Source organism: Protopterus annectens, chromosome 8.part0 (assembly GCF_019279795.1).
Source record: "Protopterus annectens isolate FY-2018-M chromosome 8.part0, PAN1.0, whole genome shotgun sequence".
NCBI classification, from domain to species: Eukaryota; Metazoa; Chordata; order Ceratodontiformes; family Protopteridae; genus Protopterus; species Protopterus annectens.
Window position 1 is genome coordinate 1,887,731,483 of NC_056741.1, and position 25,327 is coordinate 1,887,756,809.

Sequence of the window (25,327 nt, forward strand, 5' to 3'; positions counted from 1 at the left end):
CACTGGTTCAGTTCTTCGCAGGCACGCCTGGCTGAGGGATCAGAATTTATCTGACCATGTTAAGACAAGGATTTTGGATGCTCCTTTACAGTCTGATGTGTTGTTTGGTTCACCTGTGGAATCAGTCTTGAAGAAAATGGAAGACAAGGCTAAGTCTATGCAGGCTGTTAAAGATTTTTTGCAAGTTCAGCCTCCGAAGTTTAGTAGGAATTGGCCTGCTAAGGGGTGGACGTATCCTTCTTATGATTCTCAGTCTAGGGGTAGATCTAGACGTGGTAGGGGCAGAGCTCAGAGTTCTTTCAGACCTAGAACAGGGAGTTCACCTGCACAATCTTCGGTGAGGGCAGGGGCCAGTCCTTTCGTAAACAGGCCCAATGACCTACCTTTTCAGCTGCCAGATCCTTCTTGCCTGGCAGCACCTTTGGGAGGAAGGTTGGCACTCTTCAAGGAAAATTGGAATTTGATTACCCAAGACAAATGGGTATTGGATATCATACACCAAGGTTACAAGTTTTATTTCCATACCTTGCCTCCTTTCAAAGGCATGCCGGACGTTCCTCCTCAGCAAAGACTAGAGGCTCACAAACAAATTTCTCTGCTACTTCAAATAAGGGCCATACAACCGGTCCCTCTGCCAGAAGTGGGCCTAGGATTTTATTCTCGCCTGTTCCTAGTACCAAAGAAAGGGAACACGTGGAGACCAATTTTGGATTTATCTATCCTCAACACATATCTGGACATTCCCAAGTTCAAAATGTTGACGTTACAACAGCTTTTACCTCTGCTGGGCAAAGATCACTGGATGGTGACTCTGGATCTCAAGGAGGCTTACCTTCATGTTCCTATCAGGCTCAGTTGCAGGAAGTATCTGCGTTTTCGGGCTGGGACTTCTCATTATCAGTTCTCTGCATTGCCCTTTGGCTTATCTACTGCCCAGAGTGTTCACGAAGGTTCTGGCTCCAGTGATAGCTTTCTTCAGGCTAAAAGGAATACAAATCTATCCTTATTTGGACGATTGCCTGATTCTGGCCCAAGGAAAGGACGAACTTCTTCATCATTTACAGTATGTGATAGCAGTGTTAAGATGCCTGGGGTATTCTGTGAACGAAATAAAGTCCAGTCTAGTACCCTCTCAGGACATGTGCTTTCTGGGTGTGAGACTGAATACAGCATCCCAGATGGCCTTTTTGACCCCGGACAAACAAAAGAATCTTTCTTTTTACTTCCATCAATTGTCTCGTCAGTCCAGGCTGACTGCAAGGACAGTCCTTCAAGCCTTGGGGTTCATGGCATCTTGTATTCTGGTACTTCCCAATGCCAAACTGCATATGAGGAAGCTACAATGGTATCTCAAAAATGTATGGACACAGCACTGCCAAGATATGGACACTGTCATTCAGATAATACCTTGCATTCAAAAGGAATTTTTGTGGTGGGCTCAGGAATGTCACCTAAACAAGGGACTCTCTGTGACCCGGCCAGAGGCGAGTCAGATTCTAACGACAGATGCCTCAGACAAAGCTTGGGGAGCTCATCTAAATGGAAAATGGGTACAAGACACGTGGCCTGCCAGACTTCAACATCTACATATCAACTTGAAGGAGATGTTAGCAGTCCAATTTGCATTAATAGCTTTCAAGGATTTACTTCTTCCAGGGCAGGTGTTGGTTCTAACAGACAACACAACTGTCATGTGGTACATCAACAAGCAAGGGGAACGCATTCTTATCCTCTATGCAGACAAGCAATGATTTTGTGGGAGACTGCTCTCAGTTTACAGCTAAATCTTCAGGCAAGGTTTCTGCCAGGAGCACAGAACTCCTTAGCAGATGTGTTGAGCAGACAAATTATGGATCCCCATGAGTGGAAATTGGATCCTCATGTATTTCAGAAATTGACAGTGTTATGGGGAACTCCAGACATAGATCTGTTCGCTTCTCCACTAAACTACCAGCTGCCAAAGTTTTGCACAAAAAGGTTTCATCCCACAGCCTGGAAAGTGGATGCTCTCTCATTCAATTGGAGCAATCTTCATGTGTATGCCTTTCCACCTCTGCCTCTCCTCCCAAAGGTACTCCTGAAGGTCAGACAGGACAAGCCAAACATGATTTTAATAGCTCCAGATTGGCCTCGACAGCACTGGTACCCATTACTGAGAAGTCTGGTACGGGAGCGTCCATGGCCTTTGCCTTGATTCCTCACCTGCTGTCTCAGGAGAACAGTCATTTACTCAATGTCAAACTTCACTCTCTACATCTAACAGCCTGGCATATTCTGTTTTAAACCCTGGAGGGTCTCAGCTTCCACAACAAGTTTTGAATGTTATTTTGGAGGCCAGAAGGCCTAGTACAAGGAAAGTGTACGCAGATAAATGGAGGAGATTTTTATTTTGGAGTACAGCAAAGGACTTTGATGTTTCTAAGCCTAATTTAAGTGTGGCTCTTCAATACCTTACTGAGTTACTGGACAAAGGTTTGTCCTTCTCCTCTATTAAGGTTCATGCTGCAGCAATTTCTGCTCACTATGACTGTGACCCACCATTGTTTTCTCATCCTTTGTTTAAGCAATTCCTTAGAGGGGCAAAGAATATAAGACCCCCACGTAGAGCTCCTACTCCTGCTTGGGATCTCAATTTTGTGTTGGAGAAACTCACTCTACAACCTTTTGAGCCTGCAGCTACTGCCGAGTTGAAATATTTATCATGGAAGACTGCTTTTTTGTTGGCCATTACCTCTGCGAGAAGGGTTTCTGAATTACAGGCCCTTATGGCGGTTGAGCCTTTCTTAATTTTCCATAAGGATAGGGTATCTTTGCGTACTAATCCTTCCTTTATGCCTAAAGTGGTTTCTAGTGTGGCTTTAAACCAAGCTATTCATTTGCCTACTTTTTATGCAAACCCCCAAAATAAAGGGGAAAAGATTTTACACACTTTGGATATACACAGGCAGTTGCGATATTATTTGAGCAGAACTAAAGGGTTCAGGCAGTCTCAGCAGTTATTTGTTTCATTTGCTTTGGGTTCTCAGGGCAAACCTGTTTCAAAACAAACTATTTCTAAGTGGATTGGTTTTTGTATTGCTTTCTGTTATTCCCATCATGGTAAGGAGATTCCAGCTGGGATTAGGCCTCATTCCACTAGGGCTACTGCCACTTCTACAGCTTTTTTAAGGGGCTACTAAAGATATTTTGGAGGCAGCTACTTGGAGTTCAGTGCATACTTTCTCTAAGCATTACCACCTTCCACTTTACTCTAAATCTAGGGCTGGTTTTGCCACTGCAGTTTTACAGGGCATTTTGGCAGCTCCTAATGCTTTATAGTTTTGCCATCCTCCCTTACCTCTGCTTTGGGATTCTACCCATATGTAAGGACTGCAGCAATGTGAGATGAAGAACATAGTACATTTTGTACATACCATAAATGTAGATGTTCGAAGATCCACATTGCTGCAGTCCAATTTACCATCCCTCCTTCCCCTCTGTAGTTAGAGGCGGTTGTGTGGTTTGGGTTGTGAATATTGTAAATATTGTAAATATGATTAGTGCAGGGGTGGTTGGTTGTTTTTTGCTGTCTTTTGGTTTTGGCCTTTCTTTTTAGGGCCTTCTGACATCTGGGGCAAGAAAAGACTGAGGATATGACGTCGGTCATGCGCATTTGTACCCTGGCGTCCTGATGTCAGTCTTAAGCGCCTTGACCGACGTCAGCCTAATACTTTGGTATTCGGGCCGACCGAGGACAGCGGACTACCCATATGTAAGGACTGCAGCAATGTGGATCTTCGAACATCTACATTTATGGTAGGTACAAAACTGTACTTTTCTTGTTCCTTGTGCTGTCTATGGGGGTGGGTTTGACTTTTGAGCCTTGCCTAAAAACGGCACTATGGGGGTGGCAAGAGCCTTTGCCAATATCCAAAGCCCAGTGGTGACAGGTGCAAGCCATCCCTAGTGAAGCAACGTGGCTTGTCGAGCATGTCATCCCAGGCTGACAGACACTGGATCCCCTTTGAATGACACCAAAATTTTAGCCAGTTGTTAAAATCGATCATTTTGTCTTTGTACTGTGGTATCATTCTAGGTGAGAGTAAGATGCTGCTCAAGGCCAGGGTCATACCAGCCTGGGCTACATGATCAGAGAGCTCCTCTATGTCTCTTTTCATGTAGTCCAGGGAGGTACATCTCAGGTCATTCACACCAGCATGTACAATGACTGAGTCATATTTGTATTTGCTTTGGAGTGACCTGAGTGCTTGCGTTATGTGGTGGATCCTAGCACCCGACAGGCAGCTCACCATGACCTTCTCTTTATTCAGCCTGGTGAGCGGGACGTCAGTGTGTCTGACAATAGAGTCACCTATTACAAGAGTATCAGGTGTGTTATTCAGCCTTAAGGGCTGTGGCTGTTTGGCACACTGACTTTGTGGGCTATGTGTTGTGCGTGTTTTGTTTTGAGGTAGCGTTTGCTTGGATGTCTGCTTTGGAGGTCTCTGTTGCTTAGGTAGATTTTTATTTAGAGCCTCTGAGTATGTTTTTGTGTATTTATGTGTTTGGTTCGCTGATGTGGTGGGACTATGTGATACTGGAATTGTGTTGTGTGAGGTTACCTTCTCCTCCTGACTGGTTACACCAGTTTTGAGATGAGAGAGCTCAGCCTCCAGTTTGGCTAAATAGTTGCATCTCTCACATATATTTGAACCTGTTTGGAGGAGGAGAGGGTTGTCCGTGTACATGAGACAGTTGTAACATTGCCTCAAAATTCCCAGATTCACCAGCTGGACTGGAGAGGAAACCATTGACTGACCTTTGGACATACTAGAATAATATAGGGAAACTGAATTTAAGACGGACCAATAGAGGACAGGGTAATCATAGAGAGTATACGAGTAAGTAGTGCTTATGGTTTAATAGTGCTAACTTGTAGGATTACTTAAATGGACCAGTGAAGGGCCTTAGAATGAGAATATGGTGTTTAAATTGAGAGATAGAGCAGTTCCAAGGGAAAAAGTGAAGAGCAGACATTGTGGAGCCAGGAATAGTTTAAACCCAATTAGGCAGCGCTGCCCGCTGTTGCGCTATGCACAAAAACGCGCAAAACCGCGCAAAACAGGGTTTTAAGAGAGGAAGATGAAGGAGTTAGGAATTGACCCAAAATGGCCAATAAAACTACAGTTTCAAGTCAGTAACCACTCCCACAGGGGCAGGCAGGCTGCTCAATGTTTTTCACTGCCACTGATCAACAGAGAGACTTCCCTTTAGCCCAAGCAAAAAATGGCCTCCAAGAAACTTACAAACAGTTTAAGAACAGCAAGCCTGTAACTGAACTTTTTAAAATCTCAGATCGTAAAGTATTAACAGTATTTAAAGAAGAAATCATAAAAGAAATCATAAAAGAAATTCATGAATTTTGGAATGATGATGAGAATTAGGTGCTTCTCTTAAAGTGCTTTGAGCAGTATTTCAAGCTTATACTAATCCAACTTTCTAAAAGTTTAAACGTATAGGAGACTGTTAACTCTGCTACAAATAGTAGAATCTTTTTAAAAAGTTACAGGTTTTACAAGAGATTTCACCTGTTTTTTCAAAAGAAATTAATGAGCAATGTAAAATCTGATTTATGAGACAGAAGTGGGAGTAATCTTTTTTCTAAAATTTTAATATGGATCAACAGTCTCTTTATATAAATAATATAAAAATTCACCTGGGATGACATCTGATAATAATCTAATCATGGAGGCATTTTTTTATGTTTTTTGCTTGTATTTATGGTATAAAGAGTATCTGTTCTGAGCAAGGCATTATACATTTTTAAATTCAAAAGAGTACTACCCCTTTATAGTTTCCAAGGTTTAAAATGATGTTAGATCAGCTTAGGAAAGCAATTAACAAAGCCCATACAAAAAGTTAAAGGCCTAGATGGTCTCTCCTTTGAATTTTATAAACACTTTAAAGATAATTGTTTAATAATTTAGCATATTCCTGTGGGTCATTTTCCATAGCAAAAATAATAAAAAAGAAATGAAACAATTTAAAAAATTAAAATAATTAATTAATAATAAACAATAGCATGTAATAATTGATAATTATCAGTGTAGTAATTAGTAACAATTTATTGTTCATTTGTAATTATTAATTTACTTATTTATTAATAATAATTAATGTTAAGTTGTCAATCTCGCCTTCATTCTTGCTTGATGGGTTCGGAGCCGATCCCTCGACTCCGACTCGGCACTTGCTAAGCTCGAGAGTCTCTTTCACCAGCTCGAGGCAGCCCCATATCCCATGATGCAAGGCAGTAAATACCCAGATCTCGTTTGCGCCGCTTAGGAGGTCTTCTTTTTACCAGCTCCTGGTAAGTTGTTCACTTTTGTGATTTAAGCCCCTTTTTTAGTCAAAAAAACTCTGTTATTGATAGTTTAAGTTATATTCTACCCTTTCTGACAGAATTTTCCTGTCTCCTTTAATTTTTTGTTAGTCAATTTTTCCCTATCCCATCCCCCCCCCTGTTAGGGTGTGTGTGTGTTAGTTTTTATAGAATACCTTTTTGGTATTTGTGTAAGTTAATTTAGACTGGTGTTGTGTGTGTGTGTGTTGTGTTCTCAACACTATGTCTAAGGAGAGGGTCTCGGGTTTTAAGAAGTGTGACTCGTGCTGTCAGAAGATGTCTCTGACAGACGGTCACACTTCTTGCCTGTATTGTCTGGGCCCTCTTCACCTGCAGGACTCCTGTGCTATTTGTCACTCCTTCAGCCAGAGAGTCCTGCAGGAGAGACGTAATAAGTTGATTCTTAGGGGCCTTCTTAAGCCGGAGGGCTCTCCGGCTAAGTCGGCTCCACCAAAATCAACTAAACCTGCCAAGGCCCAGGCTTCTGTTTCTAAGCCTGCGGCCTCGGCTCCGACTCGTATTGAGTCAAGATCGGCTCCGGCTGGAGCCGATTCTGGATCGACAAAGCTTTCGGCGCCGATGGCTATCGGTGCCGAATCTGTTTTGACCACTTCGATGTCGGCTCCGATCGGTTCCGACACCCATGTGGCACAGGCATCGGTGTCGGCTCCGATCGGCTCCGACACCGTTACTTTGGTGGCTGTATCGGCTCCGGCTGGAGCCGATACATCGAGGCTTCCTGTCGGCTCCGAGAAGTCGGCTCCGACAGGATCTATTGTATCGGCTCCGATGGCTCATTCCAGGAAGTGGTCGAGGTCTCCTTCCTTGGAGCCGATACTTTCGGCGCCGGCTTCACCTCTTCTATCGGAACGGAGCCATCGGAGCCGATCTTCAAGGTCATCCAGGTTATCAGACCATGACCTAGAGAGAGTGGTCAGTAGATTACTCAAGTCACAGGTACTGGCCCAAATGTTACACAGTCCGTCTCAACAGACGACTGTTGGCCCACACCCCGTTACTGTTCCTCCTTCAACTCTACCACAGAGTTTGGAGTTGGAGTCTTCGGGAATGGTTACTGCTACGGCTGGAGGACGGATACCCCCTTCTGTTCCTTCAGCCTCTACTCTTATCTCCTCTTCCTTAGAGGGATTCGGTGGTCGGGCTTCCATGGTCTCCTCCGAGGGGGTGAGTGGCATCGGACCCTTGTCCGAGCCCGCTCTTCCCCTTGGAGCCTCGGCCTTGGTGAGCTCGGCTCCGACATCTGCCTCGGAGACTTCCCTTTCGGTGGCCCCTGGAGTTCCTAGCTCTTGGAGCGGGGTCTCTCGGACCTGCCTGGGAGGGAGCATTCGAGGTGATGAAGAGTGTACTGGCCACTGGTATCAGTCAGCAGTCTGTTCCCGTAGCTCCTCCCTCTATTGTACCTGTTGACATCTCTGCCACTTCTCTTGCTACAGGACCCAGAGATCCTCCACCTCAGGTTTCCCCATTGGGAATTTCCCCCTCTTCCGAGGATTCTCCTGATGTTTCGGGAGATCCTCCTAGGAAGAGGACTTGTAAGAGGAAGCATGTAGACTCCCGAGTCTGTCACTCGGATACTGACTTTGATGAGTCAGAGGGATCCCCTAGATCCCCCTCTGAGGATGTCTCCTTCTCAGACATCCTAGAACTTCTGAAACAGAGGGGAAACTGGCCCACCAGCAATCCCTCTGAGGATGAGTCAGTATACCTAGAGGCGTTTGGATCTCGGCCCTCCACCTCCTGGGTATCTCCGCCTTTCGACCCCCTTATGCAGGTGATTGCACGCAAGGCGTGGGCAGCTCCTGACTCTGTAGAGCCAGTCCCTAGGAGGCCTTCAAAATTTATCACCGCTCCGAGCGACAAACAATTCCTTACTAAGGGTGTCCCCGCTGATGCCATGGTGGTGGCTGCGGCCACCAAAAAGGAACTTGCAGATCCTTCCGTGCCCGTCCATCCTCCTAATAAGGACTCTAGGACCATGGATAGGTACGGTAAGCGGATGTTTTCATCAGCGACCTTTGCTATACGTTAAGCTGAATTACCTATGTCACTTCACCAGACTCCAAAGGGATATCCTGAAGGAGCTGGGGGAAGTAGTTCAGGATCCTACAGCTGCAGGGGCTCAAGAAAAAATTGCTTCTCAGCTAGGAACCCTCAATTCCATTGCAAACTCCTCCATGCGGCTAATATCTTATGCTGCGGATGGAGCAGTAGAGCCGCAGGCACAGGTGTGGCTCTTAGACGCCAAGCCTGGATGCGGCTATGTGATTTTGCGGATCCCTTTAAGGCGTCCTTCACAAATTCTCCCTTTGATGGGTCAGCTTTGTTTGGCCCTCAGGTGAAGGAAACCTTGACCAGGTGCGAGCAGGACGGCAAGACTCTTTCTGCTGTTGGAGTCCGTTTTTCCACCCCTTCTAGGCCTTATCCCAAAGGACAGAAGGGTGGGAAGATGTGGTTCCGTAAATCCCAAGGAGTCACGCCAGATTCACGTGGTCAGTTTACCCCTAGAGGCAGAGGGGGTAACAACAACAGATGCCGCTCCAGAGGCAGAGGGGGTCCGAAGAACCAGGGAAACAGGGAGCCTCTCTCTGATAAGCCCTTTCAGCATCCCTGAGGTGTTGCCCGGCTGTCCCTCCTTGGAGGCAGTCGGGGAAGATTATCACTGTACCCAGAAGCCTGGCATTCCCTCACTCAAGACAGATGGGTACAGTCGATCATATCCAAGGGTTACATAATTCCTTTCGAGGAAAGTCCCTTCCCCTCAAGTTCCCTTCCAGATGTACCACCCAGTCTAAGGGACATTGCAGAGTTAGAAATCGCAAAACTACTGCAAAAAAGAGCCATTCAGCCAGTTACAATAGACCATTCAGAGCCCGGAATCTACTCAAGGTTCTTTTTGGTCCCCAAAAAGACGGGAGACTGGAGACCAATATTGGATCTCAGCAGACTCAACAAGTCTGTCAGGAAGACAAGATTCGAATGGTCACTCTTCAGTCAATTCTGCCCTTCTTACAGAAGGACAACTGGATGTGCTCAATAGATCTTCAGGACGCGTACTATCACATCAAAATTCACAGACGCTCCAGGAGATTTCTCCGCTTTCGGCTGGGGTCCAGTCACTTCCAGTTCAGAGCCCTGCCCTTTGGTCTCACTACAGCCCCCAGAGTGTTCACCAAATGCATGGCAGTGGTCACGGCTCACCTGAGACGTCAAGGATTCCAGGTGTTTCCGTATCTCGACGACTGGCTCCTGTCAGCCACCACCAGGCATCAGCTTATACAAGCCAGGGATTACACGATAGACCTTTGTTCTCATTTGGGCATCTCAATCAACTTCGAAAAGTCATCCTTATCGCCCTGCCAGTCTATTACCTTCATAGGCGCAAACTTAAACACTGTTCGGATGTCAGCTACCCTTACAGATCAAAGAGTTTCAGACATTCATTCTCATGTCAGGATCATTCTGGCCAGCAAGAAAATACAGGCCAGAATGGTTCTGAAGGTATTAGGTCTCATGGCTGCGGCCATTACTCTTCTTCCCCTGGCTCGATTCTACATGCGCCTTCTTCAGTGGATGCTGTTCACACAGTGGTCATACCAGCAACTTCCAATGTGTCACCAGATTCTGGTGACACAGACATGCAAAGAGCATCTTGCTTGGTGGATCACATCGTCTCAGGTTCACCAAGGCAGGTGCTTTGTACCTCCGTCCCGATAGCCACTGTCACCACGGATGCCTCCCTGATCGGGTGGGGGTCATTATCAGGGCAGGATGGTTCATGGGGCGTGGCAACCGTTCGAGTACCATCTGCACATAAATGTCCTGGAGATGAGAGCAGTGCTTTTAACGTTGCAAGCCCTCAACGACTTTCTTCCCGTAGGGACAATTGCAGTCCACACAGACAACATGTCTGTAGTTTGGTATATCAACAAACAGGGCGGAACCAAGTCCTACCCCTTGTGTCGAAGCGCTCAGACTTTGGCAATGGGCGATCTCCTCTCATCGGTTTCTGGTAGCAATGCATATCCCTGGGAAAACCAATATTATAGCGGACAGATTGAGCAGAGCTATCCTCATGCCTCACGAGTGGTCTCTCAAGCAATCTATAGCGGAAGAGATTTTTCTGGAATGGGGTCGTCCATGTTGCGATCTTTTTGCTACTCCCCAAAACAGCAAATGTCCAGACTTCTTCAGCCTCTTCCCTCTATCAGGCCATCCCCCCAGAGACGCTCTGACCCAGGATTGGCCCCAGGGACTTCTTTATGCCTTCCCCCCATTTCCTCTGATCCCTCAGGTGATCCAGAAAGCTACCGTTTTGAGAGCCAAATTGATTCTCATTGCCCCTTACTGGCCTCGACAAGTTTGGTTCCCGTTCCTCCATCATCACCTTTTGGTGCAGCCGTGGCATCGGGACCCAGTGCCAGATCTACTGATTCACCAATCCGGTCAGCTGCACCGGTCAATCCCCTCTCTCAACCTCACAGCATGGTTGCTCCACTTCCTTCCTTAGCCAGGCTTCCTTTGATCTCTAACCCAGTTAGAGACATCATAGTAACTTCACTAAAATCCTCTACCAGGAGGATTTACACAAGCAAATGGAAGCGTTTCTCTTATTGGGCTAAGGCCCAAAATATTGATCCTTTTACTGCCCTGTTCAGGCAGTTCTGGACTTCTTAGCAGAGATTTTTCATGCAGGCTCCTCTTCTTCCACAGTCAGAGTTCAGTTGGCTGCTATTTCTAATTTTCATGTCGGGATAGCAGATCATAATATTATGTCCCATAGGCTCTGCAGGGCCTTCTTGAAAGGAATTTTCCTACTAAAGCCTCCAATCAGGAATCCTCCTCCTCAGTGGGATCTAAATTTAGTGCTGACATCCTTAATTCTTCCCCTTCGAGCCAGCTGTTTCTTGTTCCTGAAATATCTTTCTTGGAAAACTTTATTCCTAGTGGCTATTACATCTGCCAGGAGGGTGTCTGAACTTCATGCTCTTTCGGTTCGACCCCTATTTGATTTTTCACAAAGACAGAGTATCTTTGAGAACTAATCCATCCTTTTACCTAAGGTCGCTTCAAAAAACAATCTGAATCAATCCATTGATCTCCGGTATTTTTCCTAACTATTCAGATAGAGCTGAACAAAAGCTACATTATCTTGACGTCCATCGTCAGCTCAGATATTATTTGGACAGAACAAAAAAATTTAGAAAATCTGATCAACTTTTTGTTTCCTATGCGGATAATAAAAAAGGCCTTCCTGTTTCTAAAGTGACTTTGTCCAGATGGCTTTCTTCGGTCATCACTGAAATTTATACGATCAGGGGAAAACAGCTGTGCTCAAAACCTAAAGCACATTCAACTAGGAGTTTAGCTACTTCTACAGCTTTTCAAGCTAGACTGCCTTTGGACACTATTTGTGCAGTGGCCACTTGGGCCACTCCTCACACTTTTGTTTCCCATTACAAATTGGACTTGGCCTCCAGGGACAGGGCCAGTTTTGGCTCTACAGTTCTCAAGAGTTTGTTCCATTGAGCCACCCAGGATAGAGGTGCTAGGGACGCGGTCCCATCAAGCAAGAATGAAGGCGAGATTGACAACTTAACATTAAGAAGTTATGTACCTACCATAACGTTCCATGTTAGTTGTCTTCTCTCGCCTTCTTTCTTGCAACCCTCCCTCCTTCCCCCTGGCCTGGACAGACCTTGTATAAGAAACTTTTATGCTAAAGACCATTCAGACCTGGTCCTTTTTTCCATTTGTAAGTTTCCTCTTCCTTTGGGAAGTATTTTATGCTTGGTATTATTGCCCTTTGGCAACAAACGAGATCTGGGTATTTACTGCCTTGCATCATGGGATATGGGGCTGCCTCGAGCTGGTGAAAGAGACTCTCGAGCTTAGCAAGTGCCGAGTCGGAGCCGAGGGATCGGCTCCGAACCCATCAAGCAAGAAAGAAGGCGAGAGAAGACAACTAACATGGAACGTTATGGTAGGTACATAACTTCTTAATTTTAAAAATAAAACAAAAAAGACATAACTGTAGTAGAAAATTACAGACCAATAGACAAGCTAGTTTTAATAATAATAATAATGCAGCACTGCTCCCAGATTTAATTAATCTGAATCATTCTGGATATGAACCTAGCCTAACAAATTTTACAAGAGAAAAAAATGTTTAAGTCCATGTTCGTACTTATGTCACTGATTCCTTGTACATAGCCTGCTAGCCTGCACTAATGCTACCAGTGTTTCTCAAACTTCTTCCCATCACAGGACAGCCCAAATCAACTTTCTTGGGATCTTGTCATGCACTTTTTCTAAGTCTAGAAATATTTATTTGGACTCTTTTCCTTATCATCAACTTTTTGCAGACATTGAGTTGGTTGATCCTGATGTGAATCAAAATGGCTCATCACCTAGCTTATGTTTGACCACTCTGAATGTTTATCAATCACTCTTGTATGCACTTTCATGCTGCACTATAGGAGTCTGAAACCTCTGTACTGTCTGCAGTTGTTAATACCCCCTTCATTCTTGTTTGCTGCCACCAGAATGCTTTCTCTCCAATCTTTTGGGATATGAATATCATCAGGAGCCATTTTTATCCCAATCAATCCATCATATTGATAATTTCTGACTTGGCTTCATCTGAGCCTGTTATCTTCCCTAATTTAATTTGCCTCAGTACTGTTTTCTCACTTCTTTCATGGTGTGCTCTTCTTCCTCTTTCTTCATAGGCTGTGCATTGTTTTATTAATTCAGAATCTTCACTTCCATTGGCTTTTGATGTCATCTTACCTAGTGAGCAGGTTTTTGCTCACATGATATTCATTGTGAATGGTGTCTATGTTTATTATCTTTCTGTCTTTGCCTTGTAACCTCATATTTTTTGTGGCATAAGCTGAGTCAGCTCTAGAAGCTAATTCAGTGTCTCTAATGTCTTGTTCTTTGTTATTGCAAGTGGATTATTAGCTTCTTTGCTAGTCAGCTAGTATTCCTCCTTTGGATGGACCATCTCTTCTATCCCCCACTTTTTCCTACACTCCTTTCTTTTGATAAATTCCTGGACTTCAGAATTCCACCACAAACTTTCCTTAAGTACTTTATTTACATATCTGTTCTAAAGTCTTCACCCATACTGTTTTGAGATGCTGCCATTCTTCTTTGGCTCCACCTATTTCTTCTTCCTAAGGTGCTAGAGCTCTGAGTATTTTCTTGAACTCCTGTACTTTTGCTCCAGTTAACTTACAGGTCTTCAGCCTAGTTTCCCTTGATTGTGAAGCCTTTTCTGACTACTGCTTGTAGCTGATTGTGGCCACCAGTGACTTACCCTGTGGAGTCAACCATTTCACTTGGGTTGACAGCAATCTCTGATTTTATCCAATGCCCATTACTTACTAGAAGAAAGTCTACCAGAGTTTTATGATAACTATTTTTAATATTTTTGGGGACTGTCTCTCTTGGTGAGCTGTTTGCTGGCCACCATTAAACCATTTTTTATACAGATGTCTTGAATGGTCTCTCCTTTATTATTCCTGACACTCCATTTTGTGGACCCAAGCAGTCTTCATATCCTTTTCTGTCTGTCTCAGTATGAGGGTTCAGGTCTCTCATTATCAAGAACAAGTTATTTTGTCCCACTTTATCAAGGAAGTCCTGCAACTGCTTCTTAAACTCCTTCTTTTCCTCATCATCACAGCCCTACTGTAGGGCACAGGTTGAGATAATGAGGACTGCTCTATCTTTACATTTGAGTCTGACTGACAGGAGTTTTCACTGATTCTGATGTATGACAAATAGCATCAATAGCACAATACCACAAGGCATTCTTCATCCACCTGGTACTGCATATGTTATGAATTTGGTGATCTCTGTTTGCAGTTAGTTAAAAGTTTCTATACTATATTTATTTTGTTATGCTTTCATATAGCATGAATTAGACCTATAAGACTATTTTAACTTCTCCCCAACAAAAACATTTGATCTAATGTTGTTAATCTTCACCTAATCCTTGACAGTGGGTTCAGTTCCGAACCCTGGGAACCAACTCGGCCATATCTTTCAGCTCACGCTCTCCAAACTCTCGAGGTAGGCTCTACCCATAATGTTCCTCACAGAGATTACCTCAGATCTCGTTTGCCGCTTCATAGCCCAGATGTGTTCCTTCCATCTCTCAAGCTTTGGCAGTTAAATTGTGAGTCTTTGAATTTTTTTGTCTAAAATCTCTTTACCTTACTGTCTAAACTAGTTCTTCTACCCACTCCTCCATAAATTTAGATAACATCTTGTCTTAATACCATTGATAATCTGTCCCTTACTATTATTGGTAACTCTCTATATTTTTCCCCTGTACCATTGGTAAGCTGTCCCTTTACCATTGTTGGTAAGCTTCCTTTTATCTTATACCGTTGAAGTATTAACTCTCTCTCTCTCTTTTCCTTGTATATAAAAAAAAAATCCCTTATTTCTGTTTCCTCTACTCGCCGATAATGGCAGATCAAAAACAATCTCCCTCAAAACCTGCTAAGGGCACTTCAAGTTTCAAGAAGTGTAAAAAATGTGAGGGTAAAATGCCCAATTCAGATGGGCACATTTTATGTGTTTATTGTCTTGGTAAAATCCACTTCCAAGAGAATTGCGCAATTTGTCATGGATTCTCCTCCCATATGTTAATGGAGAGGAAGAACAAGTTAATTTTGAAAGGACGTTTGAAATCACCATTTGACGAGGCTATATCTGGTTCAAAAGAGAAAACTAGTGGCAGAGGAGCTTCTTCCTCTCATAGTTAAAAGAGAAGATCTTCATCGGTTCCGAGTGATTTGGAACCGACTAAAAAATTTCAAAAAGTTCCTCGGTTCCGAAGAGTTTATCGGCACTGGAAAAAATGTTGACATCGACTTAATTGTCTTTGGAGCAGACAACTTCATCTACATCAGTACCAGCAGACCTACCAGTACCTAAGATGCTAGAGTGGCCTGTACTTCCAAGGACCTGTTATTCTCTCTCCCTAGACCCTTTCAGAGATAATCCCTTTGTGGAAGTGAGAGCATCTAGTTATCCCTCGGTTTCATTGGTGAGATCAACTAAGAGTCTTTCAGAAGCTGATGTTATGAGGCTAGTGGACCAGCTCCTGGTGATGAGAGGATTATCTTCAGTTTCGAGCCAATCTGGTGTTGAACCTGCATGTTCCCTTACCCCTTCATATCCTCCTCCAACTCCACTTGAGCCCTTGAAGTCTTCCATCCTGACACTTCTGGTAATGACTGAGTTGGTTCCAATAGCCTTTCTCTCTTTGATTGCGACTACCATCTTGAGTGGCTCCGAGCCTTCAGCACCAGAGACCTCTCGGGGTCATGACTCTTTGGTCAGCTCCAAGATGCATGGTACCTTTTCGGCTCTGTCTGAGCCATCTATGCCTCTCGGTGCCTCAGCCCTTGTAGTACTGACCAAGGCTCCTGGTCCAGGGATGGTCTCATCTGTGCAGGGTGTGACCCCAGTTCCAAAGCAATCTATTTCAAATCTGGGCTCCCACCCCTCTACTGGAGGAGACCTACCTTCCAGATCATGGAGAAGGCATTATCTGTTGGGGATTCTCAGTCCTTACCATCTCTGTTGGGACATATATCTTCCTCTTCTTGAAAAAAGCTACCATTGACCTTATTTCCCAGACAGAGGGCACAACAATCCCAGATGACTCCCACTTTAGTGGTTTCCTCTTCAGAAACTTCCCTGGAACATCCCCATGAGGAAGTCCCTGCAGAGGAAGTGCAAGAGGAAGCACCTAGACTCCCTGGAAGAGTCTTATACCGAAGATGCTGACTTTGATGAAGGGGAAGGCTCCCCCAGTTCACCCTTGATGATGTTTCTTTCGAGGACATCCTTGAAATCCTGAAACAAAGGGGTGGGTGGTCGTCCACTCAGCCTTCCTCAGAGGAATTAGTATACCTGGAGGCTTTTCGTGCCCAACCCTCCACTTCTTGGATGTCTCCACCTGCTGACGATCTCATTAAACTGATTGCTCAGTGGGCGTGGAAGATGCCAAACTCCATAGAGCCAATTCCAAAGAGAACTGATCGTGTCCTATCAGCACCAAAAGAAGAACCACATTGGTCAAAGGGAATTCCTGTTGACACAGTGGTGGTAGCAGCTGCCACCAAGAGAGAACTTGCAGAAGACAGTCAGACTATTCATCCTCCTAACAAGGAGTCTAGGATGTTGGATACATTTGGGAAGCGTGTTTATGTCTCATCAACCTTTGCTCTGAGGTCCTTGAACTATATGGCACATTTTACTAGATTACAGAGAGATTTGATTAAAGAACTTTCAAATACTCTCTCAGGAACAGTAGGTGAAGAGGTCTGTGATAAAGTTTCCTCTCAGCTAGCAACCCTAGAATCTATTTCCAACTTGTCCATGAGACTCATAGCATATACAGCTGAAGGGACGACCAGAGCAGCGGGTTCAGGTATAGCCATCAGAAGGCACTCCTGGATGTGCTTATATAACTTTGCAGAGCCATTTAAAGCATCATCCATCAATCCTCCTTTTGACGAATCTACCCTTTTTAGCCCAAAGGTTAAAGATACGCTAGCCAGAAGTGAGCAGCATGGTAAGACCCAATCTGCCATAGGCATACATTTCTTCACTCCTCAGAGACCTTATTCAAAGATCCAAAGGAGTGGGAGACTATGGTTTAGAAAATACAAAGGGCCTTTCCATGACTCATGAGGCAAAGACTTCCTCCGTGGCAGAGGGGGAAGCAACAGAAGATGCCACCCTATGGGCAGGAATGGACCACAGAATTAGAGGTCAAGAGAGTCCTTCTCTGGCACTTCTTATCACCATCCCTGAATAGATGCCTGATTGCCTTCCTCTGGAGGCAGTTGGGGGACGATTATCCCTACACCTACCAGCCTGGCAATCAATAACTTCAGACAAATGGGTGCAGGGAATAATATCCAGAGGTTACCAGATCCCATTCTTTGTAACTCCCAAACCCCAGAAAAAACTCCCAGATGTTCCACCCAATCAAAGGAAGTCAGCAGTTGTAGAAATTCAAAAACTGCTTGAAAAAAGAGTCATCCAAAAAGTCCTCCCAGACCAAATAGGATCCGTGGTTTACTGAAGATTCTTTTTAGTGCCCAAAAAACAGGGAACTGGAGACCCATTTTGGATCTCAGCTGATTCAACAAGTCAGTGCATCACACCAAATTCTGGATGGTCTCCATACAAACCATGCTTCCTTTCTTGGAAAAAAGGCAACTGGATGAGCTCTATAGATCTCAGAAATGCTTATTACCACATAAAAATGGAAAAAAGCTCTAGTAGGTTTCTATACTTCTGGCTAGGAGCCAGTCATTACCAGTTCAGAGAACTACTCTTTAGACTCACCATAGCCCCAGGGTGTTTACCAAATGCATGGCAGTGGTTGCAGCTCACTTCAGACTGCAAGGGTTTTGAGTCTTTACATACCTCGACGATTGGCTCCTCACTGCTACTACCAGGCATAATTTAGAACAGGGAAGAGATTATACCTTGAGTATTTGCACATCTCTAGGCATTTCAATAAATCTCAAAAAATCCAATCTGCAACCTACCCAACAACTAGATTTCATAGGTGCCCATCTAAATACTGTCACAGGAATAGTGTCCCTTCCTCCAGAAAGACTACTAAGTACCAGGGCTCTAGTCAGACAAATTCTCCAAAGCAGCAGAGTCCCAGCAAGACTTATCCTTCAAACCTTAGGTTCAATTGCTGCTTCAATAACTCTGGTTCCTTTAGTGAGGTTTCATATGCGAATACTACAGTGACTACTAGCAACCCAATGGTCCCTGATTCGCCAGCCAATGTCTTACTTAGTCCTGATCACCAACCATTTCAAATAAGACCAAAAATGGTGGCTTTACTCCGATCAAATCCTTTTAGGCCGACCATTCATCCTCCCCCAACCCCAAGCCATAGTGACCATGGATTCTTCCCAGATGGGGGGGAGCATTATCTGGGGAAGACAATTCAAGGCACATGGTCCCAATTGCAGGCCAACTTGCATATCAGTGTTCTAGAGATGAGGGCAGTTCTATTAGCATTACAAGCATTCCAGCATACCCTTCCTCTAGGGACAGTTGCAATTCAGACAGACAGCATGTTAGTAGTCTGGTACATCAACAAACAAGGGGGAACCAAATCTTACCCACTATGTTGAAAAGCACTCAGAGTTTGGCAATGGGTGATTTCTTCCAACCACTTGCTGATAGCAATGCACATTCTGGGAAGTTCCAATGTGATAGCAAACAAATTAAGCAGGACAATTCTTATGCCTAACGAGTGGACCCAGAATCTTGTAGTAATGGACAGGATTTTCCACCAGTTGGGCCAACCTTGCTGCAACATATTTGCTTCTCCGCTCAACAAATGCAGGAGTTACTTTGCCTTAATCACCCCTCTGGGGAGTCACCCAGGGATGCTGTTCCCCACAATTGGCCTCCCGGTCTGTTATATGCCTTTCCCCCATTCTCCTAATCTCACAATTTCTAAAGAAAGCCAAAAAGATATAGAATAGAATAATCCTCATTGCCCCATTCTGGCCTCGACAAGTTTGTTTTCCCTTCCTTTGACCTCATCTGTTACAGGAACCATGGATTCTGGACCTGGCTCCGAATCTACTAAATCACCCAGAGGGCATGGTTCACCTCAATCTTCGACACCTCAAGCTCACTGTATGGCTTCTCCAGTTCTGATGATTACCAGGCATCCTTCTCTTCTTCCCCCATGCATTGCATTATTATTGCACACCACAAACATACTACTAGAAAGCATGACCCCTTTTCTGCCCCTATCCAAGACGTCTTAGATTTTTTAAACACTCTTTTTGAATCTTGTTCTGCATCTATGATAAAGGCTCATCTAGCTTCAATTTCAAATCTTAGAATAATTCTTCAATAATGTCTCACAAATTTTGTAAAGCCTTCTTAAAAGGTCTATCTGATGTTGTTAATCTCCTTCCCATTTATCACTGATGGGTTCGGTTCCGAGCCCTTGGAACCGAGTCAGCCTAATACCAAGCTTGCGTACACCAAAAACTCTCGAACTAAGCTGCTACCCACAATGCCCTTCTCCCAGTTACCTTAGATCTCATTTGCCGTGCAGCCATATAGCAGCGTTTCACTGAGCTCTCCAGCTAAGTGTCATATTTTCATAAAATTTGCTGTATTTTGATACTTTTTTCTAATCTAACTCATTTTTCTACCCTATTTCTATATCTAGCTCTACCCTTTGGGTATTTCTTATACCATCATTGGTAACGCCCTCTCCTACCCTTGTGGTATCATTTGATACCATTGTTGGTATCTCTCATTTTTTTCTTTTTCTCTTCTGTACCTTCTAGCAGTATTTTGTTTGTTTGCTTTTTTGTATGTTGGATATGTCTGATAAAAAAGGGACTTTGGGGTTCAAACATTGCACTTCCTGCAATGGCAAACTCCCCCACAGCGACTTACATGATGATCGTGTCTATTGTCTGGGGGTTTCTCACCTCTCTGTGAAACCTCCTTGCCAGATTTGTCTGAGCTTTAGTCAGTGGACACTGAATGAGAGGAAAAACAAGCTTATCTTGAAAGGCCTACTATCCCCACCTTTCTCAGAGGCCCTTTCTGTGTTGGAGGTCTCAACCCCTCCATTGAAGGGCAAGAAATGTCCACATTCCAATCCCTCTTCACCAGCTGGTGATAAGGGTATGCCCCACAAACACAAGGCCCACAAGTCTTCTACGGAACATAAGATTGTTTCCTCGGCTCCGACTAGTCCGGTTCCGACCTCAGCTCTAGTTGCTTCTGTGGACATTATCATAACTTTGATGTCAGCTCCACCTTTGGCACCAACATCTACAGTACCAGCCTCAACTGCAGTAATGACTACGGCACCAACCTTATTGCCTTCGATAGCCACGGCACCGGCTTCACCTCTCACTGTACTGAAGTCGGTTCCAACGATCCCCTTGGAGCCGATAATAACTTCTACTCCAAGTGTTTCTTTGGCACCGAGTCCTTTCTCAGCACTGTTAGTTCCCCTATTACCTGTTTCCAATTTGGAATCTTCGGTACCAACAATTCAAACACCAAACACCACGGACCCAGTACTCCCCTACATTGGACCTGTTTTTAGGCCAGGCTTATAGTCCTTTTCTGGACTAGCCTAACTCCCCTTCTGGAGTGTCTGTAAGGTCCACCAGGAGTCTGTTTGAATTCAATGTGGTGCGCCTGCTGGACCAGCTGTTGACAGCCAGAGAGGTAACAAACTTTCCAAAAACTCATCCCACTTCGGGGTTTGGGTCTAATGCTCCCAGAACTCCCACTTATTCTCCTCCCTCAGATCCACTGGTTCTGAGGCCCATAGTTCTGATGTCCTTGGTGGGAACCCTTTTCTCAGTGCCGACAGTGACTCTCTCTGAGGCTTTGAGGCCCCCCCTTTAGGTTTCAGTTCCTACAGAACCATCCCTTCCTCAATCTCATGGTTGGGAGTAGGACCCTCGGTTCCCAGTACAGTTCCAAGTTTTTTATTGGTTCCATCCTCGGATCCAGGGGTGGCACCTGCCCTGATCTTCAACAAATGAAAGGAAGAAAGCCCAACGGATCAGGAGACTACTGCAACCAAAATACCTGCCCTGATCTTGCTTGAGGCTCCCTCCCTGGGAGCGGGCCTGGCAGAGTGGGGTGTGACCCCGGTTCCGAGATTGTCTTACTCGGTTCCGGGCTCCCATTCCTCTTCAGGCAGGCCAGCTTTCCAGGTGATGGAGAGGGTGCCTGCTTCTGGAAGCACTCCTCCTGCATCGGAACTTCCCCCTGCTCCCTCTGAGCTACAGCTACCACAGGCCACCTCTCCAGGACACTGAGAGAAAAAGCCTCAGAAAACCCCTGAGGCTTGTGCTCTCAGTGTCCTGGGGAGGTGGCCCATGAGCACAAGCCTCAGGAAACCCCTGTCCAGGGTAATTTCCCTTCTGAGTCTTCTTCAGACATTCCCACTGAAGAACCCCCTCGGAAGAAGGCGCGTAAGAGGAAACACCTTGACTCTCTGGAGGAGTCTCTCACAGAGGATATGGATTACTATGATGGGGAAGGGTCCCCACGGTCATCCTCTGATGATGTCTCCTTCAGAGACATCCTGGAAATATTGAAACAGAGGGGTGGCTGGAAGCCCTCCAATCCTTCCTCGGAGGAGTCCATCTCCCTGCCGGCTTTCCACTCTCGGCCTTCTACTTCTTGGGTGACCCAACCTGCCGACGAGTTAGTCCAGCTTGACATGCAGAGTGTGTGGAAGAACCCTGATTCTATTGAGGCCATCCCCCAGAGACCAGACAAAATTCTTTCCCTACCAAAGGAGCATCCCCACTGGTCTAGAGGCTTGCCAGTAGACGCTATGGTGGTGGTGGCGGCCATGAAAAAGGGCCTTGCGGAGGAAAGTCCTACTGTTCAACCACCCAACAGAGAGGCCTGGGCTGTGGACAGACTAGGGAAGCAAGTTTTTGCTTCAGCAACCTTTGCAGTCAGGTCTCTGAATTACTTGGCACATTTTACGAGGCTCCAAAGGGATCTGATCTCTGAACCTTCTGGAGCCCTCACAGGTCAAGTTTCTGATGGGGCACGCAACAAGGTTGCTTCTCAACTTGCCACCCTTGAGTCTATTTCCAACTTGTCCATGAGGTTACTCTCCCACACAACTGAAGGGGCGGCTAGAGCTGCGGATGCAGGCATAGTCATGAGAAGCCATGCCTGGATGCGCATCTGTGACCTCGTGGACCCCTTCAAGTCCTCCTTTTTGAATGCCCGTATCGAACCATCCACCTTGTTTGGTTCTAAAGTGAAGGACACACTGGCCAGGTGAGAACAGGATGGAAAGACTTTGTCTGCCATTGGCCTACGTTTTTCCAAACCTCAGCGTTCTTTTTCCAGAAACTAGAGGAGTGGTAAGATATGGAACAAAAAATCTCAAGGCCTTTTCCGCAATGCACATGGTGAGGATTCCGCCAAAGGCAGAGGGGGTTCCAATGGTTGAAGATGTCCCTTTAGGGGCAGAGGGGGTCCCTGAAACCAAGACTCCAGGGATTCTTTCTCCAGATGATCTTATCAGTGCTCCTGAAGCATTGCCTGATTGGCTTTCCTCTGCAAGCAGTCGAGGCTCATTTTTCTCTGCACCAAACTGTCTGGCACTCTATTACAAATGATCGGTGGGTACAGAGAATAATTTCCAGAGGCTATTACATTCCCCTAATATCTTGCCCAAAACCTTCAAAGTACCTTCCCGATGGTTCACCCAGTCAAAGGGAAGAGGTGGCTTCAGAGATAAGAAAGCTGTGTCAAAAAAGAGTCATCCAGCCAGTCCCACTGACAAATGCGGATCCGGTTTCTACTCAAGATTATTTTTGGTGCCAAAAAAGACTGGGGACTGAAGACCCATTTTGGATCTCAGCCAACTAAACAAGTCAGTGGTTCAAACCAAATTCCACATGGTCACTAAACAATCCATTCTCCCCTTTCTTTGGGAGGATGTTTGGATGTGCTCAATAGACTTCCGGGATGCATATTATCACATCAAAATGGACAATCGCTCCAGGAGTCTCCTTCACTTCTGGCTAGGAGCCAATCATTACCAATTCAGAGCCCTGCCATTTGATTTCTTGATGGCCCCCAGAATGTTCACAAAATGCCTAGCAGTGGTGACAGCTCATCTGAGACTTCAGGGATTCCAGGTGTTTCCATATTTAGATGATTGGCTCCTCTCTGCCCCCACCAAGTGCCTACTGGTCATGGCCCTCCACTACACTCTCTCACTGGTGGAGTGTCCAGGCATCACAGTCCATTGGGAAAAATCCAATCTTCATCCTACCCAATAATTGGAATTTATAGGAGCAGTATTCAATACTCGAACAAGCCAGGTTTCTCTTCCACCTCACAGGCTTCAGAGGTTAAGATTACAGGTACATGTAATACTCTGTCAAAGAAAGGTGTCAGCAAGAGAAGTTCTACAGGCTCTGGGGTCTATGGTGGCAACCATTCCAATTGTTCCTTTGGCAAGATTACATATGAGACTGTTACAATGGCTCCTTTTGTCCCAGTGGGTGGCAAATCTTCACCCTCTAAACACACAGATCCTCATCACCAATTCCTGCAAGCAAGATCTTCTTTGGTGGATGTGGACAGATTAAATTCTTTGGTGTTGCCCCTTCCAGACCCCTCAACCCAGTGCCATGGTGACCACGGACACTTCCCTGATAGGGTGGGGGGGCCACTTTCAGGGAAAGACAGCCCAAGGCACGTGGTCCAGCTTGGAGGCCAACATGCATATCAATGTTCTGGAGTTAAGAGTGGCGCTGTTGGTGTTGCAGGCATTATATCCGCTCCTTCCATTGGGAACGATTGCAATCCATTCAGACAATATGTCAGTAGTATGGTACATAAACAAACAAGGAGGGACCAAATCCTACCCCTTGTGTTGAGAGGCCATGAGAATTTGGCACTGGGCGATAGCTTCCAACCACTTTCTTATAGCAACGCATATCCCAGGGAGCTCCAATGTGATTCCAGAAAGGCTGAGCAGATGCATCCTCCTTCCACATGGGTGGTCTCTCAATCCGAATGTGAAGGCAGAAATTTTCAGCCAGTGGGGCCAGTCTTGCTGCAATCATTTTCCTTCCCTTTCAAACAACAAATGCAGCAGCTTCTTTGCCCTTTTTTTCCCCAGAAGGGGAGTCACCGATAGATGCTTTTACTCATGATTGGCCCATAGGTCTCCTCTGTGCTTATCCTCCAATTCCCTTGATACCTCTATTTTTAAGGAAAGCAATTCAGTTGAGATGCAAGGTGATCCTCATTGCCTCATTCTGACCTTGACAAGTGTGGTTCCCCTTCCTCTAGCCTCACCTATTACAATCTCCGTGGATCCTAGACACTCATTAGGACCTAATCTCTCACCCCCAAGGGTTGACTCCCCCAAATCTGTCCACTCTCAAGCTGACAGCTTGGTTTCTCCACTTCCATTAGTCACCAGGCAGGAAACCCTCTCCTCACTGGTTCGTGATATTATCCTGGCCTCCCATAAACCATCCACCAAAAAACTCTACAGAGATAAGTGGAAAAGGTTTGCTGTCTGGTCTAAAGAACAGATGCTAGACCCCCTCTCCACTCCTGCATCTGTTATACTTCAATACCTTTCTGAGTTGTTTGACAAAGGAGCCTCAGCTTCTACTATTCGAGTCCACTTGGCAGCTATCTCCAGTCTTCATAATGGTTTAGAAGGTGTTCCTCTTATCTCCATCCACATTGGCAAGACCTTTCTTAAAGGAGTTTTCCATAGCAGACCTCCAATCGGGCAGCCTGTAGAGACATGGAATCTCTCTCTGGTATTACATTCTCTCTCTTTACCCCCTTTTGAGCCTGCTGCAAAATGTGACCTTAAATTTCTATCATGGAAATCTCTGTTTTTGGTGGCGGTCACATCAGCTAGATGGCTATCAGAATTACAAGCCTTATGCATCAAGAGTCCGTATTTGATCTTTCATAAAGACAGAGTATCTCTTCGTACTAATCCATCTTTTCTCCCCAAAGTGATTTCTGATTTCTCTGTTAAACAGTCCATTGAGCTCCCAGTGTTTTTCCCAAATTATTCCAATAAAGGAGAATACTGTCTACACTCATTGGATGTACATAGACAATTGCATTTTTACTTGGACAGGACTAAATCTTTCTGCAAGTCAGATTGACTTTTCATCTCCTTCTCTGGACCAAAAATAGGATGTGCCATATCAAAAGTCACTTTATCAAAATGGCTCAGAGATTGTATTACTTTCTCTTACTCACAGGCAAATGAACCTAAACCTGTTAATATCAAAGCTCATTCAATGAGAGCCAACTTCTGTTGCTTTTCACTGAAGAGCTTCTTTAGAT